We start from the raw sequence: 23,115 nt of genomic DNA on the forward strand, positions 1-23,115 counted from the left end.
TTTGTTGAGTTTGCCTTATTCAATACGTTTAGATAGAAAAATTCTTCCAAGCTGTAAGGAAGATGAATAAAAAAACTCATTTTTAATATTATGATAACATTTTTATTATTTATTTTTTTAAATTTAATAACGAATCAATATAGTATAATTTTACTTTTTTATATATATATATATATGTATAAAAAAAATTTCCTAAAATATTTAAAATCGTGTTAAATTCTCCAATGGACAATACGGTTGGTTGTACTATTAATGATATTTGTATATCGACTTAAAAGCGATGACAAATATAAGAGAACTTTATCGGAGAACTTTGAGAACGGTCGGTTGTTATTATCAGAGGTAACAGTGCGGTGCAGGAAATAAATTTTCATAATTTATTTTGCTCTGGCGGTTAAAGAGATTTGTTTCTCTTAACGCAACAGAAGTTGCAGGGTGGGGAACGACAGTGAATTACGTAGACAGAATATGAAACCCAGCAGTCAGACTCGGGTTGATTATAAAGTGGTTATTGATGGCCTGCGATACGCTGTTCAATTTGGATCTTTGCGTCTGTGATCACACTTGATATATTATTAACTATTACTATTTCTTATGCATTGTTCATTTTAGATAGCGACCCTCATTGATTGGGGTAAGTTTTTTTATATTATTATTTTAATAGAATTTAAAATTATTGTTTTTCCTGGTGTATCCATACTTACGTAATGCATTTTAGAATACAATGTGCACTGTCCTATTTTTACATAACTATTTCTTAATATCATATCCAAACATTTCTAACATTGTTTTCTATTTATAATACCGGCGAAATGGTATCCCAAACATATACAAACAGATATGAAACAAGTTACATGCATGGTTGTAAATTTTAGGTTAAATGGGCAATACATAATTAACCAAGGAAATAAAATTATTGTACAATCTAAACGTACTGTGTTCGTGGGGTAAGCAAAATATGGTTGATGTGTTAAAAACAATTATTTTAGATAATTTAAAATCTAGTCCCAAGTAATCAGTCAGGGGCCTATTCGTTACACACTTTCTGGACCGAAGCCGAGAATCGAATCTGGATCTTTGATATAATAGACAAGTTCGCCTGTGCCATCGATGGGGTGATAAATTAAATTAAATTAATTTGTAGTTTTACTGATTTCAATTACGGAGCCATATTTTTAGTTTATAAAATAATATTGTGCATCTAACCTAGAAAAATAATTTATTCAAAAATAATGTCAGGTTCATGCCATTACAACTTTTTAATTAAACTGTACAATAGAATACAGAAACTATTATTTTTTATATATTTTAATTTATTTCCATTTTTTTATTTACAAAGATACTACTAAAAAAAGAACAAATCCACCTTAATAAAACCAGACTGTTTTCATGTAACCCGACACAACAGTTCAAAGTAGAGAGACAGCGATACATTTTTGTTATTCTGTTACTGTTGCAGCAAATATCAAACCTCTTTTTGCCCTTTTCGTTAATTTTTTTCTTTGATTCATAAAAACTATAATTTTTTAATTCATAAAACAATTTATAAAGAAAAAAATCATTATCAAACTATAAAGAAACTTTTATGCTGGAATTACACATAAAAATAGTACACATTTTACAAGTAATTCATTTTACATACTTGAAATATTTAATTTGTAACTTGCTAGTTTAATTTTTTCTACAAAATTGTTGATCATTTTAGGGGGAAAAATATTACGATAACTTTTATTTTTAATTTTGTAAAACTGTTAAAGAGTCTGGTATAGTCTTAATTACTGTACATTCCACACATACTGGAAACTGTGTGTAATTCATAGTTTCCTGAATGAAAGAGCTCATTAATTTGTTGCATTCTTTCTTATGATTGTGATAATTGTAAACCATCTGCAGTGTAGGTAGTACTAATAAGAATTACTTTCTTTGATGGTAATAATGCTCAGTATTGTTCAGATTCATCTGTTTTCTTTGCCATTTTGCTGAATGTAAACATCTGTCATTTTTTTCTCTTCTTATTTGTTAATGAACCAGCTCATCTAATTTTTGTTAGAACTATTAATGTCTGAATTTTCACCTTTCCTTTAAAATGTTGAACAGATAACATTACTAAATTCTATATCTGTTCTAGTTAGACAGCATATTTAATATATATTTAAAAATGGAAACTATTGAAACAGTGTAATGATTAATTCAATGTAAGTTTAAAATAAATAAAGGAAGTGCTTAACATTACTTGGTTATCTGACAATTACTTAATATATACAGTTTACACAACCAACAAATTACTCCATGGCTGGAATTGTACATTATTTTTCGTCTTCCGGGCTGGATTTTATCAGATTTACGTGGTAGTGAAACAATAAATCTGCCTTGATTGTTTCTAGTGGTATGAAATTAGAAGTGTGTTTCACATGTAGAACTTTCATTAACTGAAACATCAGAATCAGTTGCATGAAGTTTCCAAAAATTTTCAAATATAGTTCAATGATCTAAGTTATTGTTGCTTGTAAAAGGGGATGTAACAGTATTTTTATGTTTAAATAATAGGAAGATAACCGGTGAGAGTATATTCTAGCTTAGTCTCCTGAATAATAGGATATCTTGTATCTTGAATAAATTAACAAGATAAAATAAGATCTAAATAAAATTGGGCTCCGATTAAATGATCCAGCCTGGCAGACCAAAAAAATGGATAAGACCAGATAGTTAAATAATTATGTTAAATATCTGCTATATGTGAAGTTCTAATATTGTTTTATATACATATATATATATAAATTGCAGCTTGGAAAATTCAATTTCCATTGCTGATCTTCAATAATAATTAAATTATGAATGAACAAAAATATTATTTTGGTGCTTTCTTCACTACATTGAAACTGGATTCGTAATTTACATTAACACTAATATCTATGTAATATTTGTGTAATTTAGTTTTACTTTGTTTTTTGGCCATATTCGTTATTGTAATCATTATGGGTAAAGAACAAAATTATGTTAAAGAAAATCAATTAAGGACTGTATTACAAGAATTGGATTATTCGCAGATAAATAGTCAGCATAGAGTAAATAATCAAAAACATTCTGTAGGCACAACTATTAAACAATTACAATTGCAACTTACCATAATTTACCATCGTTTAAAGGTGAAATTCTTGAATGGCCTCACTTTTTTAATATATTTAATGATTTAATCCACAAGATTTAACAAATATTCAAAAATTACATTATTGACATTCAACAATTAGAGATGAAGCCTTAGCCATTATTAAAAATCTTCCAATAATTGATGAAAATTATAAAATCGCATTAGATTTATTGATAATACAACTTGATAATAAATTTATGATTGAATATTTTAATGTAGATTGCATTTTAAAATTAATTTCTGTGAAAAGAATCGTTAGATCTTCTATCTAAATTCATTAATGACATTTCTTCATTTGTCAACTCGCTTGAAGGAATACAACTTCCAGTTAACATATTTGAATTTATTGTAATTCAATTTCTAACAACAAAGCTAGATTATAATACTGCCAAATTATGGAATTCAGTATTGGAAATGCAAATGTTAAAGTACAACAATGCATTTAAATTTTATCCCAAACATCCTACTTCCAAGGTTAGCAAGATTTATAAACTATATAATGTTAGTTGCTATTCTAGATCTAACTTTAAACATAAGAATACTGTTACATTCCTTTTTACAAGCAATAGTACCTTAGATCATTGAACTATATTTGAAAACTTTTGGAAACTTCATGCAACTGATTCTGATGTTTCAGTTAATGAATCTTCTTACATGTGAAACACACTTCAAACTTAATACCACTAGAAACAATCAAGGTAGATTTATCGTTTCATTACCATGTAAATCCGATAAACTCCTGTTAGGTGACTCTTTCATTAACACTAAAATAGGTTCTTATATCTACCCATCGGGTTGGTCTAGTGGTTAACGCTTCTTCCCAAATCAGCTGATTTGGAAAGTCAAGAGTTACAGCGTTCAAGTCCTAGTAAAGCCAGTTATTTTTACACGGATTTGAATACTAGATCGTGGATACCTGTGTTCTTTGGTGGTTGGGTTTCAATTAACCACACATCTCAGGAATGGTCGAACTGAGAATGTACAAGACTACACTTCATTTACACTCATACATATCATCCTCATTCATCCTCTGAAGAATTATCTAAACAGTAGTTACCAGAGGCTGAACAGGAAAAAAAGAAAGTAATGATTTAAATTTCATACGAAAGTTATCTATTGTAATGGGTACCATGATTTGCCTTCTAGAAAATTTTGACATATCTTTGAGTTTCACGTCCCCCAGGACCCCAAAACCACCATCAGCTCAAAAGATTATTTAAATATAATCTTTTGATATATATATATCTGTATATATTTCACTTTCTTGTGGACACGATAACTGCCATAATTTTTCGCCAATCACTTTCAAATTATACATAAAATATAACAACCCAAAATCTCGGTTGAATTCATTAATGGGCAAAATCAGACCATTGGGGGATTTTTTCAAAAATCAAAATATCCCTATAACTTTTGTAAGTAAAATATCAAATTTCTTTAAAGTTCCTACTATTCTTTGGATAAGGGCCTAAGACTTATCTAAGTAAAATTTTTCTAACTATCAGTCCAAGGGATGGAAAAAATGAAGTTTTGAAGACAAAAAAAATCATACCTTCCTCAATAGGCACAGTATCAAATATGTTTAAAGTGGTCGTTAGTCCTCTAAACATGACCTTAAAACCTTTGTCTGAAACAATGTTTGATATGACCAACCCTTACAGCAAGGGATGACTGAAACATTGCTGAAATTGTAAGAAGATGGGGCTTGTTGTAGGCTAAACATGTGAAACTTTATTTCACATGCAACCATTGTTGTATTAAGTAAATTTAAAGTTTTTCTTAACTTTAAGGTAGAAATCTTTTTTATCCCTTACTTAGCACCGGTGAAATCTACCTCCACCTTTCGGCATGCCAAAAGGTTTTTTTTCACTAATGGATCACTTCTGACTAATAATTAGGTATTTTTTATGTTTGTAAATGAATTTTATAATTTTTAAATTCAGGAATTAACATTATTTTTTATTATACCATTCATTATTTTCAATAATTTTGTTACAAATTCAATAATTTGATAATAAATGTAATCGATTTAACCTAATAGATAAATTTAAAAATAACACATAATACTTTCAGAAAAGGAAAAAGAAAAAAGACATTAATGTTTAATTAAAAACAAAAAATTATGTATAGTTAATAAATCAAACAAATCAGGACATAGATAATTTGAATTCTCAATACGTTCAAATTTTTGAACATTCAGTATATTATTATTAACTAACATTATAATAGAACACTAAAATAAATTATGGAAAATGATAAATACTCAATGTCATTTATATATTTTTATTGTGGAAGTTGAATAAATTGCATAGAAATACCTTACAGCAAGCAACAGCAGAATATTTTTAAATGGCCAGAATCATAATTAATAGACTATTAACAAAATATTTATTTTTAACAAATGAAAAGTTATGAGAAATTTTGCTAATTTTTTTATGTATCATTACTTTACAATTTATTACTCCAAAATTTAACTGTAGTAATCTTCTTGAATCAGAAGATTCAAGTCTTCTGAGACAGCTAGTATAGTACAATCTCTACTAGAAAAACACCATAACAGGATGCAGGTGGATTGGAGGAATAAGAGAGGATCTTAAGGAAACTGTCTTACACCAGAAGACACCACATTAAGATAAAATTAAACAAGCAAATCAAAAACAAAGACGCCTGCTTCACACTCGCCAGAAAAATCTGATTTTTAACATTCTCCTGTAGCACAACATTTCAAAATCTTCTAATCTTTTCTTTTCAGGTACTCCGATTGTCCAAGTTTCACTTCCATATAAAGCTATGCTCCAAACATATACTTTCAAAAATCTTTTCCTGACGTTGAAATTAATTTTTGATGTAAACAAATTATATTTCTGAATAAAGGCTCATTTCATCTGTGCTATTCGGCATTTTATATCGCTCCTGCTTTGCCCATCTTTAGTAATTCTACTTCCCAGATAACAAAATTCTTCTACGTCCATAATCTTTTCTCTTCCATATTCAGTGGTCCATCTACAATATTTCTACTACATTTCATTACTTTTGTTTTGCTCTTGTTATGTTCATGTGCTAGTTCTTGTGTAAAACTTCTTCCAAATCGTTCATTGTTTCTTCTAAATCTTTTTTACTCTCGGCCATAATTACCATGTGATCAACAAATCGTAGCATCTTTATGTTTTCACCTTGTACTGTTACTCCGGATCTAAATTGTTCTTTAATATTATTTACTGCTAGTTCTATGTAAAGATTAAAAAGTAACAGGAATAGGGAACATCCTTGTCGAACTCCCTTTTTTATTACAGCTTCTTTCTTATGTTCTTCAATTATTACTGTTGTTGTTTGGTTCCTATAAATGTTAGCAATTTTTCTTCTATCTCTGTAATTGAAACCTAAATTTTTTAAAATGCAGAACATTTTATTCCAGTTTACGTTATCAAATGCGTTTTCCAAGTCTATAAATGCCATGTATGCAGGTTTGTTTTTCTTTAATCTTCCTTCTACTGTTAATCTGAATGCTAAAATTGCTTCCCTTGTCCCTATACTTTTCCTGAAATCAAACTGGTTTTCTGCTAACACTGCTTCCACTCTCCTTTCAATTCTTGTGCACAGAATTCTAGTTAAGATTTTTGATACATGACTAGTTAAGCTAATTTTACTGTATTCTTCACGTTTATCTGCTCCTGCTTTCTTCGGTATCATAACTATAACACACATTTTGGAATCTAACGGAAAAGAGATGCGATGTATATAAAGTATATAATATATTATTATTATTTACTCATCAGAATACAAGATTTAATTAACTCATTTAAATAAACTTTCTTGGATGCTAAAGTAACATCTTGAAACTTCAAAGCCAAGAGGAAAAATGATCTGTCATTAACGGTGAGCCCTTATGGCGTAAGCCATACTGGTGGATTGAATGTACAAGAATCTGTCAATTCATTCAACTACAGCCAACAAGTCTATTTTTTGTGAAGGTAACTTTCGATGGCTAAATTCTTGCTTGTGACCATAACGATGTATAGACATCGACCGCAATTGTAATCGCGCAGCTAAAAGAAGAGTTGTTACAGTAAATTAGTCTAGTCATAGAAGGGGAGTCCGTCCCTGACTTCGTTTAACTTTATTTTATTTTACCAATTATAAGGCCAAATTTGGTATTTTAAATCGATGCAAGAGTAGTGTACATACATTTGACTAAGGGACTAATAGCCCTATCTACGCTATTATCTATTTTATACCTAAATATAAGTTTTAAATATTTAGCTTTAACAGTAAATTGACTGCTAACTAAGATTACAATTAGCAACAGTTCCAAAGACCAGACTGCAGGTCTCTATGCCATCATTAGGTAGCCTAAAGAGGTAGCAGAAGAAAAATTAGTTAAAAAATAAAAATTGATTCATTAAATTTTAATCTCCATCTAGAGTTGAAAACGATTTGTTTGTTTATGTCACTCCTATGAAAGGCAATATTCTGTTCATACATTTTGTAAATTAAGCATAGTAAACGATATTTGCTCATTAAAGCACAATAATTTTTTGATTTATTTATAACTGGAAAATAATTGATGTGTTTTTTTTTTTGTTGCAAAACTCAGAAATACATATATATATATATATGACAAATATCAGTACACAGGATCAAAATACTGTTTAGATTTTTATCTGGAACCGATCAGAATAGATTACATAATTGTAAATTTCTAGGTTTGAGTTCATTGTTCAAAGAACTTTTATTCTGTTGATCCACATATCGATTACATTCATTGTAATTTTCCTTATATTATATAAGACTTTTTTAATATTTTATCAAAAATGTATTCATAATCGATCGTTAGAATTGAAGTAATATACTCGTGCGTTTTATGAACCACCGTAACACATAATGTGTTTTTTTTTACTCCATTCTTTCTATATTCTCCTGAAGACGGGTGTAACAGGTGAAAACCTTTCGATACATTTTATTGATAAGAGATTGTAGATTGTTATTATTATATAATTTTTATTTCTTTTTGCAGGGAAAAAGGATGGATATCACCAGATGTGGAAGAAATTTATAAATCATAAAGATTTATTATAATTAAAATTGTAATATTATCGTAATGTATAAATTTTTTGTTTACTATGTTATAAGCCTGTAATGTGAAATGTATCGTAGACATAAATATTGTTAGGCTGTTCTTATCAAGGTTTTGCCACGGTTTCCCTCGATACAATAGGGCAAATGCCGGAACAGTTCGTTTAGTTTTCCGTGGAATTTAATCTTTGATATCCTTATTCTTACCTAAAATAATGAAAATAAATATTTATTTATAATTTTATTTTTTGTAGTTTTTTTTCATTACCTGCTTAATGCCGAATTAATGTGACCCCCGTTAACCACTAAAAGTTGAAATTTTGCTCAAATACATAATTTTCTATCGGCTAGATGGCGCTCCGCCGTGTTACAGCAACCGTGTCCGTGCTGCATTATACATCGGTTTCAAAACAAGCGGAATGGAAGAGGAGGGCTGATCGCACGGCCACCAAGGAACCTAAACCCCATTAGATATGGGTATCTAAAGATATGGGAGGCATATAAAAATCATTATTCAGAGAAAATCCGCGACATCAACCATCTACAGGAGAGGGTTGTTGCAGTGCGACGGTAGCATACATTACACTCGACATCCTGACGAGTACGTGGGAAGAGCCGGATTACCGTCTGGACATTTGCAGGGCAACGAACGGTACATATATCGAAGTACACCAAGAAAAACTTCAAAATCTACCCGTTAAGGATAGACACTAATGTACAGTAAGTAAGTCATACTACCTTAAATATAATGCCGTTTAAATCGTACTTGAAATCAAACAGTTCTTATATAAAAACTCTGTATGTATATTTATTTGAGAGTAAAATCATATTTCTATGGTTTGCATAATTTTTCCATACGCAACAGACATCCACACGTGGATCTAACTTACGAAGGATATCTCTACAGTAAATTTAAAGTAGAGTTTTAAGCGATTCAACGGAACATTTTTCCGATAGGTTATGTATAGTAAATACAATTCGATGCCGAGTTGTAAATTGTACTAAATCGGCTGTGGTTGTGTTTTTTTTAGTATTAATACAATTTTTAACTGATTTTAATTTTTTTTTTTCATTTAATTAAATATTTTGTGACACTCATTGTCATGAATTTATCACGGTTATGTATTTATCATGATTTCCCTTGATCCATCCAGAAAAATGTTGAGCGGTTCTTTTATTTTCCTGTCTAAATAACGCTATAGTACAGCTGTAGCTCTAGAAGGAAAAAGTATCCGTAATCTGTCCAATTTGGGCATACGCGGTTTTCGCCTCTACGGAACCCAAAAAACCGGATGGAAATTTTCCGAATGTTAATGTTCGTATGTACGAGTTCGGTGTTAGCCTCTAAATCGTCTTATATCACCAGATCAACCGGACCGATTTTGACCAAACACGGTCAGATTACTTCTATATACGGGGCATTGATGCGTTAAATTTTCAACTTAAAAACTCAAGGGGGCGAGGCTGTAGGACAAGGGCACCCTCAGTATCTCGAGATTTCACCTAATTAAAGTCGTATTTTTCTTAAAAATAAAAATATTTGCGAAATCGCACCTCCACCCCAAAAAATGCTCTAAACTACTGTTATACGAGTATATTGTGACGTCACAGGTGAGCGGTAAAATTAAATAAATGAATAATATTTAAAGTGTAAAAAAATAATTCGGACTGGACGGTGCGTTAAGACTCACAGCTGCAACAATCTGCCGACGGTGTAAGCGAAATTTGTTCTGTGTAACTTGTGAAATTACATTAGTTAATGCCGACTGTTGTCGCTAGTCCCGTCACACATGACGGTATGCGAATTAAATACGGTATACGCGCGCGCTTTAGTTAGAATCATTGAATTAAGTAAACGAATAAATATATTTAAATAAAATAATAAATATTTTAAATTAAGTTGTGTGTGTTAGCCGTGCATCAGAATTAGAAATAATGGCTAATTGAAGACTACAGAATAAAAAATTCACAGTCCATTTATTTTATTCTATTTCTATAAAAAATTATATTTTATTTATATATTTTTGTATTTTTTTTTTTTTTTTGAGTAAAATCAAAACTAGTTTACGGTTACATAACTTCCCCAGATTTCCTCTTGACTGATTTTTATTTCAAATACGCCATTGATATTTAGAGTAAAATCGCGAAATATTTTTAAATATCGAGTAATAAAATTTGAGTCAGATTTGAACCCCTTTGTCAAATTACGTTTTTACTATAAAAATTATGCAGTATTGAAAGTATATCGAGGAAAAAATCAAATTTCTTAGTAAAACATTTTGTTTCCTAGTCGATCTCCCCTTTATCAAATTATACTGCTTTAGATTATTTATAATTTAAAAAAAATATATATAAAGCTGTAATGAGGATTACTTGAAATTACAAAAAAAAACCTCAAGAAGAAAATATGTTTCTTCAATTAAAATTTAGATATGCTTAATTAAATTCAAATAGTTGGCTGGCCAGGTAAAATTAAATAAGTCTTGTCTGGTAAGGTAAAATGTTTTGCCTTAATTCTTGCCAGTTTGGTAAAATTCAGCCAGACTGTAGATCCAAATAAAAGAGTAAACGCGATGGTTTTTCTTTTCTTTATAAAATCTGAACTAGCAGTTAATGATGTTAAAGAACAATTTAGATTCGGAGTAACAGTACAAGGTGAAAAGATAAAGATGCTACGATTTGCTGATGATATAGTAATTCTAGCCGAGAGTAAAAAGGATTTAGAAGAAACAATAAACGGCATAGATGAAGTCCTACGCAAGAACTATCGCATGAAAAAGACAAGAACAAAACAAAAGTAATGAAATGTAGTAGAAATAACAAAGATGGACCGCTGAATGTGAAAATAGGAGGAGAAAAGATTATGGAGGTAGAAGAATTTTGTTATTTGGGAAGTAAAATTACTAAAGATGGACGAAGCAGGAGCGATATAAAATGCTGAATAGCACAAGCTAAACGAGCCTTCAGTAAGAAATATCATTTGTTTACATCAAAAATTAATTTAAATGTCAGGAAAAGATTTTTGAAAATGTATGTTTGGAGTGTCGCTTTATATGGAAGTGAAACTTGGACAATCGGAGTATCTGAGAAGAAAAGATTAGAAGCTTTTGAAATGTGGTGCTATAGGAGAATGTTAAAAATCAGATGGGTGGATAAAGTGACAAATGAAGAGGTATTGCGGCAAATAGATGAAGAAAGAAGCATTTGGAAAAATATAGTTAAAAGAAGAGACAGACTTATAGGCCACATACTAAGGCATCCTGGAATAGTCGCTTTAATATTGGAAGGACAGGTAGAAGGGAAAAATTGTGTAGGCAGGCCACGTTTGGAGTATGTAAAACAAATTGTTGGGGATGTAGGATGTATACGGAAATGAAACGACTAGCACTAGATAGGGAATCTTGGAGAGCTGCATCAAACCAGTCAAATGACTGAAGACAAAAAAAAAAATAAATAAAAAAAATAAAATCTGAAGTGAAAAATCGAAAGAAATTGGTTTGAGAACTGTATTTTTAGTAGTTTCTGAGAAATCACGGGTTAAAAGACAAAAGATGTGTACATTTCCCGCATTATACTTCCGTTACTGAACCGTTTCAAAAAAAAATTTAACATCGGTTGTTTATTTAAAAACAATTAAATTATTTCATTCTACATAAACAATATTACTGTGTCGATAAAATTTTAAATTATACCGATTAAAAAGTAAAAAAAAAACTCAATTTCCTGTATCCTGTTAACCGTGTAAACAAATATAAATCATTTTCATTAACGCCTTTTGAATTGTGAATTATTATATATTTAGTCGCTTAATTTAGTTATCTCGATATTATTTCATCTGTTTTTATATTTATGGACTTTAATCGAACCTAACTTTATTTTTTAATCGATAGTGAAATTTGTCATGCCGACCTGATTAAGGTTTTACCACGGTTTCCCTTGATCCATCCGCACAAATTCCGGGACAGTTCCTTTTTTTTATTAATGAAATAGCGTATTTACGCGTTCCCGAGTATTATATACTCTTATATAATATATTATTCTACACTAATCGGAATAAAAAAATTATTTATTAACTTAATTAAACCCCAAAAGAAAAATTTATAGAGGTATCTTTTACTTTCACGTCTCGATTGAAAGTAGATGAATAACTTTAGGCGACAGAACAATCAAATAGTGTAGTGCGGTGGTATGTACATGTTATTTTATATATTGTCAGTTCGATTCACGGTAAGGGTGTGACATTTTTTATCATATGATCAACATCTACATTGATTCACTATAAATGTTGAATATCTCTCTAGAGAGACTAAATTTGAACCGCAGTTCTGCTACGTCAAACATTAGACGCGGGTGTGCGTGCGTGCGAACTCTTGCATTACTGATAAAGACATATACACTTATAGTTTTATCAAGCTGTAACATTAGATTTTATTAAATAATAGAAATCTTCATCAACAACCTCTTGTAAATAAATTTGTACCTTCAAAACTAGATTGTATGTTAGTTAAATCTAGTTTTGAGGGTACAAATTTATTTACTGTAATACATAATTTGTGCTAGATTAAAAAAAATTCAGATTATAATAAAAGCGAAGTGTTTAATAAAAAAAATTAAATATAAATAAAATAAATGTAATAAGTAAATTCCTTATAGTAATAAATGCTTTAATAGAAAAACAATAGTTCGATAGGCAATGATAAAATAAAATAATAATTTATAAAATTGTATGGTTCATACTCTCTCAGAGGTAATTATTTTTTTGTTTAATTTTATTGGGATGACGCATAGTAAAAACAACTTGTCAGTCTGACTACTGCGACGATGGTGCGGGGAGAGGGGGGAGATGAAACAAATGCAGCAGGTGGCTATCTTCACTCTGATTGGCTACCCTCGGACAGTACTGGTCACGCGATGGTACAACAATTCAAATACAACCGTAAATGTGCGTACATGTGTACGTACGTGTGTGTGTATTACTGTCGAATAACAAAGTTAATATCCCTATTGTATTTCTTATATAGACGTTCGATATAATTAAATTAAATCAAGATTTGTTCATCATTTTATATCTATTATTACATTTTATTTAAAATAATAATTAATCTCCCTTAATTTTAATAATTTTTTAAAAATATTACGATTAAATTTATCAGTTTTGTAAAGTAATTTACAAAAAAAAAAAAGATTCTAATATTACATAATAACAGATAAAATTTTTCCAGTTTTATTTACAATTCGACCTAGTAATCTTTCTATTTATTTATTTGTACGGGCAATAGACCGACATTCAGTTCGTCGCTTACTTTTATTTCAAATTTTAATAAAGCGTATAAAAAAGCCAATTCTGACCGAAATTTGAACACAGAACTTTCTGTCTACCTGTAATTCTGGTATCTTTTGCCAATGTTTACATTACTATTATTTTTGTTTTTATTCTTTATTCTCGTAAATACAAGTTTAAAATTATAATTTATCACCGATAAATTTCAAACATTTTAAAATACGAAATTTAATATTTCAGAAACGACTAAAAGTGAAATACAAAATACCGTAAGAATTTGGTACGAAATTATATACGCAGTTATATATATATGCAGTACGTGATAAGAAAACAAAAATAATAACACTTATTTTAAGCTATATTAAAATAATATTAATATAAAGAAACTTACCTCGATTAATAATGAAGGTCATTAAACACCAAAACAAAATAAACAACGTATAAGAAATAGTTAAACAAGAATGACCGCAGACACGAGGATCCAAATTAAACTGCATATCACACGCCATCTGTAATGTCGCTAGATTCCATAAGCTTTCGTTCTCTGCCACGCACGTTATTTCTCTGTCGCTTCAAACAACGTCCAACAAATCTGCAAAATAAATTATGAAAATTGGCGCGCCCACTAAAATGTATTGCCTACACTGTACTGTTTCTCCTCTCATAATAACAACCGACAGTATAGCATTAATGTTTTACAGATTTGAAAACTTTTAATTTTACAAAATAATAACTGAAACCAAATTTTCGCTTAAACCTATGTATACAAAGTTAACAAAGGAACGTAACCAACGTTAAACTGTAATGTTAAGGTTTTCAGTTATTTCCTTTTATTCGAACCCGGGACCTCGGTATAAAAGGCCCCGCAATTAGTCGAAAAATGTTTGAGATATGGAGGTCCGAATAATCGATGTTTTAACAAACATTAATCTCAGATTATATTTAATTTGAATCACAATTTTGTAACAAGAAAATCTCTGATAATTCGAGTACTTAAACAAGCAATAGTTTATGTAAATTTTACGGATAAATAAAATATGTAAGTCCGGTTAACCAAGAGTCGGATGTATAAAATCAGTGATTATTTTACTAATTGTATTATAACAACATAAAAAAAATTAAAATAAACAAAAAAGTTATAAAGTATGATTTTTAAGTTTTTAACACTAATACATAATCGATAAATATCAAAGTTCATTGACCTTGTTGTCAAACAAAGAATTTAACACGATTTAATTTTTTTTTTTAATATATAAATATAAATAATAGTAAAATAATAATATGATTCATTATTAAATTTAAAAAAAAAATAAATAATAAAAATTTTAAGAAAAATATTAAAAATTATTTTTTTCATTCATCTTCCTTACTGGTTAGCTTGGAAAATGTATTCTATGTAAAAGTGTTGAATAACTCAAACGCAACGCAGTGATTTACCTGATGCCGATCTTGGCTGCCAAAGGGCCAGGGGGGAAGGAAAAGTCAGGTTAATTGGCAACATAGGAGCACCTGTTGTAGTCACAATGTTAGAGCTGTGTTTATATAATACCACTCCGTATTAAGAATAGTATTAGAAGAGAAGAGAGAGTGAGAGAGAGACCCTCTGTCTCGCTTCCTCTCCATCACTGATCCCCCTACCAACCCCTCTCTCAATTTCTCTCCATCACCCTCTCACTCTCCCCCTCCGTCAATCTCTCTCGCTGTATGCGGTGGGCTACTTAAACATGTTTGTATTTTTTCAATTTTCTCACTCAAAGTGCATTTTTACAAAAACTTTGTAATAAAAAAAATTGACCGTTAAGGTTTTTGCCGACGAGAAGAAAAGTTACAACGTCGTTTGTAGTAATAAAAAATTACGCGTATAGAATTTTATTTCGAAAATACGAGTACACCGTTAAATTATGTTACTTCAATTGTTTTTAAATTTCAGCGCTCCTTTGATCAGCTAAACAAACATAGTTTTTTTTGTAATTTATTTATTTCGCGTCGTTTATTATTGTACGTAATGAATTAGATGAATTGTAACCTATAAGGAATGCCGAAATTCAAACCCAGGATTTTCGGTATATCAGTCGGTTAATTTACCAACCGATCGATCTGAGGGTCATTAAAACTTTCTTAAAAATAGTTTTCCTCTAAAAGAATGATCGACTATACATTTTCAACAATTTTGTGATTTTTTTTTTTAATTTAGCTTAAAAAATATAAATTAAACACGGAAATATAAAAATCTGTAATGAACTATTTGTTGTATATATCTCGTTGTACTGTTTACGAATAATTTCTGCTTTAAATATTATGTACGCATAATTATTGAGATGATACACGATTATACAGTCCTTACCGGGTGTCGACTCATATTATAAAATATTGGTTGCCTTCTACAAACTCACTACCTATGTTTTTTTTCCTTTCTTACTTATATTATTATATATATATATGTTAAATAAAAACTACGCCGATAAATTTCTAAAAATATTTTTACAAATTTATTAAAACGATTATTTGTTACTTTCTTTCCTATCAAAAAATATTTTTTTTCAAATTTTTGTGTTATTCCCGAGACATTCATTTATGAATATTTAACGACATTAATTGAGATCGGTGAATAAACGGTAAGCTATTTAGGTGTCGAACCCAGGACTAAATCGGTATATTCTTTATAACGATACAGATGCAAATTATTTTCTTAGCTTCATTCTCGTTACCCGACTTAAAACATAATATATTTAACACGAAATACATCTAATATATCACTCACGAAATACTCTTACAAACATATAACTTGTTTATTTTTTCGATACTGTTTAGCTGCTATTAAGAGATAAATAAACAAATTTATTATTATTAAATTTATTTTGTAAAAATAGACGAGAGTAAATTGGGTTCTAACATTTTTAATCTAATAAATAATTTGAATAACACATACACAGAATAAAACAACTGCCAATAATATTAAAAAAATAAATACAACTCACCTTAATCAGTAATAAGAAATATCTCAGTAAAAAGATGTAAATTGGATGACGTCAATGTTAACTGGAAGCATTACGTATTCAGTCGGCTATCTACCGATAATTCCCGCCAATAACTAACCACAAAACAAAGCATCTCGGTGAATTTCTTTAGTTAGACTCATCTTCCCCCCACTACGGAATCGACGTCATCGAAAGACATCCGCTAGTTTAACAACAAAATTATTATATCTAAAATTTGGTTCGCAAACTGTCATCACCATCAATTTTTTTAACATTAGACCATCCGTTACATGTCGTCTAATATTAAATTGTTTTTAAAATTGACTATCGGTCTTGCCCAACTTATAATTAGATAAAATATTAAAGAGAATAAATTTTCGCTTAAAACTATAAATGGACATATTACAACAGCCAACCGTACACAAAGGGGTTATAACGAGATTTTTACTTATTATTTAAATACGTATAATCAGTTAATATACGTAATCAAGCTCAATATATAGTACATCCGGGCGATGATAACGTTCAACCGTTTTTCGCTCTCAAAAAAAAAAAATATATATATATATATACTACATGTAAATACGGACCCCCACGCGCGCGCACGTACAATTTTGTTATTAAGTGTTACTATATTTTTTTAAATATCAATCAGGAATTAAAAAAAATTGTATTATTAATCTTTTCTTTTTTAGATGTAACATGACCTACATGCTATTAGAGAAAAGGTAGCGCTAGCTACCTTACCTGCTAGACTAAAAGTTCCAGATTCGATCGATATCTGGAACTGCAGTTTTTTTTGAGAAGATGAACAAAAGATTTCCTTCTTTTTGAGAAGACGAACAGTCATCTTCTCAAAAAGAAAAATAACAGAACCGCATCTTTTACGATGTAGATTATAGAAACCACGAACAGTACGCAAGGAGGTAATGAATGATTAGTATTATCTCTAAATTTCACGGTTCGGCCCGTCTACAATATCCAAATCGAATGGGTGTGTAAGAGCGTACATACACCCGTAGATCTATTTATTAGTTCACTTTATTATATGTATAAAGCCTAATTTTATTTTATTTCGATCTTTTAAAATATATTTCGTCGTTTTTAACTAATACCTGGCTCTCAATGAACGAAACAGTTTAATCCAAAAATTATATTGAAAGTTCTTTGAGTGACATGGAATTAAATTTTGTCGGATGTCGGATTTTTGTAATCTATTTTGTCACCTCCGTAATAGAACAACCGAATGATATACTGAGGGTTTTGGGTTCGATTTTTGGCTTGGACTTAAGCTCACATGTTTAATGCCTATCTGGGTATTGCCAGTTAAAAGAACGTTACTCGTAGTCTGAAGATCTAAGGTTTTTTTCTCAGCTTGGAGAGGGTTTGCAGCAGCGTAATATGCTTATAATTAAAAAAAAAAAAAAAAAAAATTATTCATAACGTTAAGACACTGTAGTTGATTGTTAGTTGCCGCACAGAATTACTTGCGTAATGCTTCTGTCTCAGATCGCTTATATTCATATAAATATTAGATACGGAATCGATTTATTCTTACTACAGTTCAGCTCTATCGCGTAAGGGATTTATTTATTAAAGCGCGTCAGACTGTTAAACTTGAACCTTTGTTGTCGGCTGGAGTGAGTAATATTACATAACTCTGTTCAACAACGGGCGCTGGCCAGACAGCGCGGGAAGGAACTTGTGATCTTAATACGCATTATTAAAACAAATATTTATAATCTATTTTATATTAAACAATTTATTAATCTAAACTGCCAACAAATTAATATCCGGTTATTTTTTTCTCTTTAATTATGAAATGAATTTTTAGGGTGTATTAATATTGAGCCTGTCTGGGATTAGGGATTCGAAACCAGAACCTTTTGCAACATATCTTTATTTTCAAACGGTTTTTTTAATACAAGAATCAACAGTGTAATTTATTTATTAATCTATCTTATTGTACGCATTTTAAAATGTAACAATTGTATTTGTTAAAATGGAATATTTGTGTAGACAATGTGATTTATTAAATACAATGATACGTAGTTTGTTTATTTTGTATAAATAAGGAAAGGAAAAAGAAGATTTTCGAGTTTAATATCGCACTCAATAGTCTCTAAGGGGAGGTTAATAAAATCTTGTGTGTGTGTGTGTGTGCGTGCGTGTGCGTGTATGTGTGTGTTTTAAACGATGGCAGATTGTCATATGTACGTAATCTTTTTACTACAGAATAAATTAAATATAGATAGGTTTTATTCGTTGAAAAATTTAACGTTTTGTTTTTGAAATAACAAACCTTGAAGAAGTTTCAGAACCGTCTAATTTAGCTCCCGATTCATCGAGGATATTTACTAATGATATGAAACTTTATATATTTTTAAATACGGTTATAAAGAGTTCCTAGACTGTAAAATCATTAAACGTTACTTAATTCCGATCACAGATGGCAGTTAACAGGTTGGAAAGCAACATAGTTAAATAAACCCGATTACTTTTTTATAGTCAAAATTTCTTTTTCTCAGAAAACCATTGAAATTCAGTTAAGATAATGCGATTCTAATTGAAAATAAGAATTAAAGCAAACCAAATCGATTGTCTGTTAGAAATCAATCCTTTTGTTTTTTTTTTGTGAAAAAATTATTAATTACATTTAAAAAATACATTTTTAAATATATTATATTAAAAAAAGTTTAAAAATATTTTAATATAAAAACATTAATTAGAAAATTAAAATTAATTATGCAGATTAATAAGAAAATAATAGTAAAAAAAAACCTAACAGAATAAAATAAAAAGATGGGTTCTGAACTACGGATTGAGCGGAGAAAAAAATTTACTAACTGCGGTAACTTGTACGTGTTGGTGTATGTAAAAGGGAGTGTACAGATAGAATTGATCAGGAGCTGTAATTGCTGTGACTGTATCCGACTATTTCGTCCTTCAACTTGGTTCGGCTACAATTAGTCAAAACAACTGCGTGTGTCAAAATATTTGTTACGCTCATGAACAATTATATTTGTTTATATTATTTATTAGCTGCTTCCATTATATACAGCGATGTAGTAAAAATAAAGAAAACTTAGATTGTAATATTACCTAATATTTTCTTTCTGATAACTTATTAATCTAATATAAGTAGTATTAACGAACGATTAACGTTGTCATGTAAAATAAAAATAAATGATATTTATTTCTTTCCGATCTAATGGTGTTTTTAAAACCGTATCAAATTTTGTTTACTTATACGTTATTTGTTTTCAGTATATATAGTAGTGTTTTACACGAATCTAAACGACCATTTAGAGAAGAATTCTACATGTAAATTAGGTAAGTTCTTTCAATAAAATATTTTTTAATAAGCAAAATAGTACACAAATAATATGATTAATTACAAAAGGTTAACTCATTAGCAGGTATTATGGGAATTTAATGAACTAAAATTAAATAAAATTTATATACATAGATTACTTTATAAAAATAATTTGCTTTCAAGTAAGTACCGTTACACTAGAAAAGGGGTTGCTCATTTTTTTGTATACTAAATTTATTTTTATTTAAATGTGCTCTAATAATTGCTACTTATTATTTCGGATATCAATATTTTATTGAAGTTCTGTTTTTTGTTTTAAAAAATTTACGTTTCTGTTAACAAATTGTTTTACCTGTGTCTGCATTTGGTGATTAATAATTTAGCTATCTATTTTAGGAAGGTAAATTTCCTTTTATTGTCACCGTGAAATACTTTACAAATATTTTCACACTTTTCTTGAAATTTATATTGATGTGTTCTGCAGATCGAAACAGTCGGTTTTTACGTTAGACGGTCAGATTTATTATTAATTTTTTTATTCGACAAAATTTAGCCAAAATTTTTGTTCTGACTTTTTTTTTGTGTTAGCTAAAAAACATAGCTAACGGTACATAAACGGGTAATTATGAGGCTTTCAATTATTTAATTTTATCTAATATTCAATTTATTATATATAATTACAACCGCGCACGTAAACATAATGATTGCACGTATACAAAAGCACATTCGCGTGCTTGCTTTTATACTTTTTTTTTGGTAAATATAACTAACAATAAAAAATGTAATGTTGCCGCTTCAGTGCCACAGAAAACGTGCTTTGCTTACTAAATCTTAAACCAAAGTCTTGGGTTCGATTTCAGATTAGTATCTGAAAAATTTCCACAACTAAACTGAACCGCAAATTATTATAGATTATAAAAAAGATTAACAAGTGGTATGTAAGGGGGTAATGATACGATTACACTAATTATAAATTTATCTTACTTAGCCGATTACAACGTTTACTGTAAGCAAATCTACAATACAAATACGCACGCGCCCAAACACACACACACACAGTGAGAGAGAGAGATGAGATCTATTTATTTATTAATAATACTAAGATTAAGTAATGTGTGAACTAATCTACCTTCGTTTAGACATTTTAAGTTAAACTTTTTTCTTATATACCAATTAGCTGTCATATCGTACAAAAAAATTATTATTTTTTTTTTAAACTTAATTGTACGAAGTAAAGAAAGTATTGTGATCGCGAAAAATTTCGTTTTTTAGATTTCAACGGAAATATCCATCTTGACCGTTCCTGAATCCATTTTGAATAGTTTCGGCATGACGTCTTTACGTACGTATGTATCTCGCATAACTTAAAAACGATTAGCCGTAGCATGTTGAAATTTTGAATTTAAGACTGTTATAACATCTAGTTTTGCACCTCCCTTTTGATTGCAATCGACCGGGCTAAAAGTGTCCAAAACAGCCCAAAATCCAAAAAAATTTGGATCCTGGACTTTTTCTTAATCGCAATAATAAAACCTCATCGAGAGTTTTTCAACGATATAAGTGATAATTATTTTCATCGGTTCCAGAGTTATAGCCAAATAAAATTTTAATTAATGAATTATTTGGATCTTACAAGAGGAAGTCACCTAGGTTCGAATCAGACTTCATCTCTTTTTTTTTTTAATTTAAATATATTGATTTATTAATAATTATTAACATCTGTTTAAAAAAAAATTACAATAAAATTCAATAACAATAAAAAAAACATTTTTTAAATGAAAAAATATCAGAAGTTAATGAAATAAAATTTTATGTACTTTTCATTAAAAAAAAAAAAAATGCGTATATGTAATTTAATAGGCGTAAAAAATGAAGACAGTGATGTCCTCATCAGATTTTTTTTTAGCCTCTGAGACCAACATTAGGTATTGCTTCAGAGGATAGAATAAAATTATACAAATTTGAATTTTGTAGACTGTGAAAATGCCATGCCTGACCGGGATTCGAACCCGGGACCTTCGTAGGAAAGACCGAGACGCTACCGCTCGACTAAAATGTTAGTGTTCATTAAGTGGCGTGCAACTAAATATTATCGTGTCTCATTTTAATTTTTTTTTTTTTTTTGAAAAAAATTGTTACTATCTTTCGCGTTAGAAAAACAAATACTCAATTAACCCATTTAAATTAATTAAAAAATTTGCTTTATTTTTGTCTTAATATACACAAGTTAGGTTACCGAATTTTCTTTTCTTTCTGTTTGAAAGGACAGACCGTGATGAGAAAAATAACGATCACACGCACACACAGCGAGAGAGAGAGTGACTGAGAGATTTTACACACACACACACACACACACACACACACACACACACACACACACACACACACACACAGACAGACAGAGAGGCACGTAGCTAGGTGTTTTTTCGGGGGAAGCTAAGGGGGCTGATGATGATGATGATGAGATAATAGTAATAATAATGAAAATCATTTTATATTGAAACGGTTTTTTATACTTTACTGCACTTGAAAAATAGAAAACATACGCTTAGATTTAATACATCATTTACTACGAAAATAAGAATCATAATGTTAGTATATCATTTTTTTCATAATCCACATTGACACTCCAATAAAAGTTATCAATGTTATAAAGGTACTCGTCGATTTTTCTTTCTCGCCATAATATCTAAAACTTCATCAGGAGTAACAGTAATATCTCTATGCACTGACAAAGAAACTAACGAACGAACTTAATCTTCCATACCCCGACTTGTTACGCGCAGTCATTTTGACTCTCTTCATTGTGGAGAACGAGCGTTCATTATTACATGTTACCGTAAGAGTCGTTAAAACTTGTAATGGATATTCGGCAAACATTCTTTGTTGCAGCGATCCGTTATTTCAATCGCTTCCGATTTTAAATTTTAAGATACTCCGCTTGGAGGACAGATTCAGAACATTTATTATCGTAATGCATCGCTAAGAGTTTTAGTTTATCCGCTTTTCCAGGACTAGCTGATCCTGGCAAAAGAGCTTGAAAACGTTTTGAAGATTCTTGGACCGAGTTTGGATTGCGATAAGCAAGCGCTGCGTTTCTGGTTTGCGGGGAATCCCCGGTAATCAATTATTTTTATTAGTATTGCGCCAGAGTGAGCCCGGCTTTCACACGTCGAGTGACGGCGTTACTCTTGCAGGTTAAGGTATATAAGTGTGGATTAATGACTAAAGAGATGATTATGTACCGATTTATCTCAAATTTTGTGAAAATACTTTTGAGATGTTGTACATTACTTAAATTTAATATGCTAAATTTTTT

At 29.8% G+C, this 23,115-nt stretch overlaps 1 protein-coding gene across 1 annotated transcript in view; it reads left to right on the plus strand.

Moving 5' to 3' along the window:
• Nucleotides 1-452: 452 nt before the first annotated feature.
• The window catches only part of LOC142333620 (serine-enriched protein-like), a 123,444-nt gene continuing 100,781 nt past the window's right edge, over nt 453-23,115 (plus strand). The window contains exons 1-2 of the mRNA XM_075380959.1: nt 453-634; nt 8,163-8,941. The gene's annotated coding sequence lies outside the window, so the exon portion shown is untranslated. The remainder of the gene's footprint in view (nt 635-8,162; nt 8,942-23,115) is intronic.

This window comes from Lycorma delicatula, chromosome 13, assembly GCF_047948215.1.
Source record: "Lycorma delicatula isolate Av1 chromosome 13, ASM4794821v1, whole genome shotgun sequence".
Taxonomy (NCBI): Eukaryota; Metazoa; Arthropoda; class Insecta; order Hemiptera; family Fulgoridae; genus Lycorma; species Lycorma delicatula.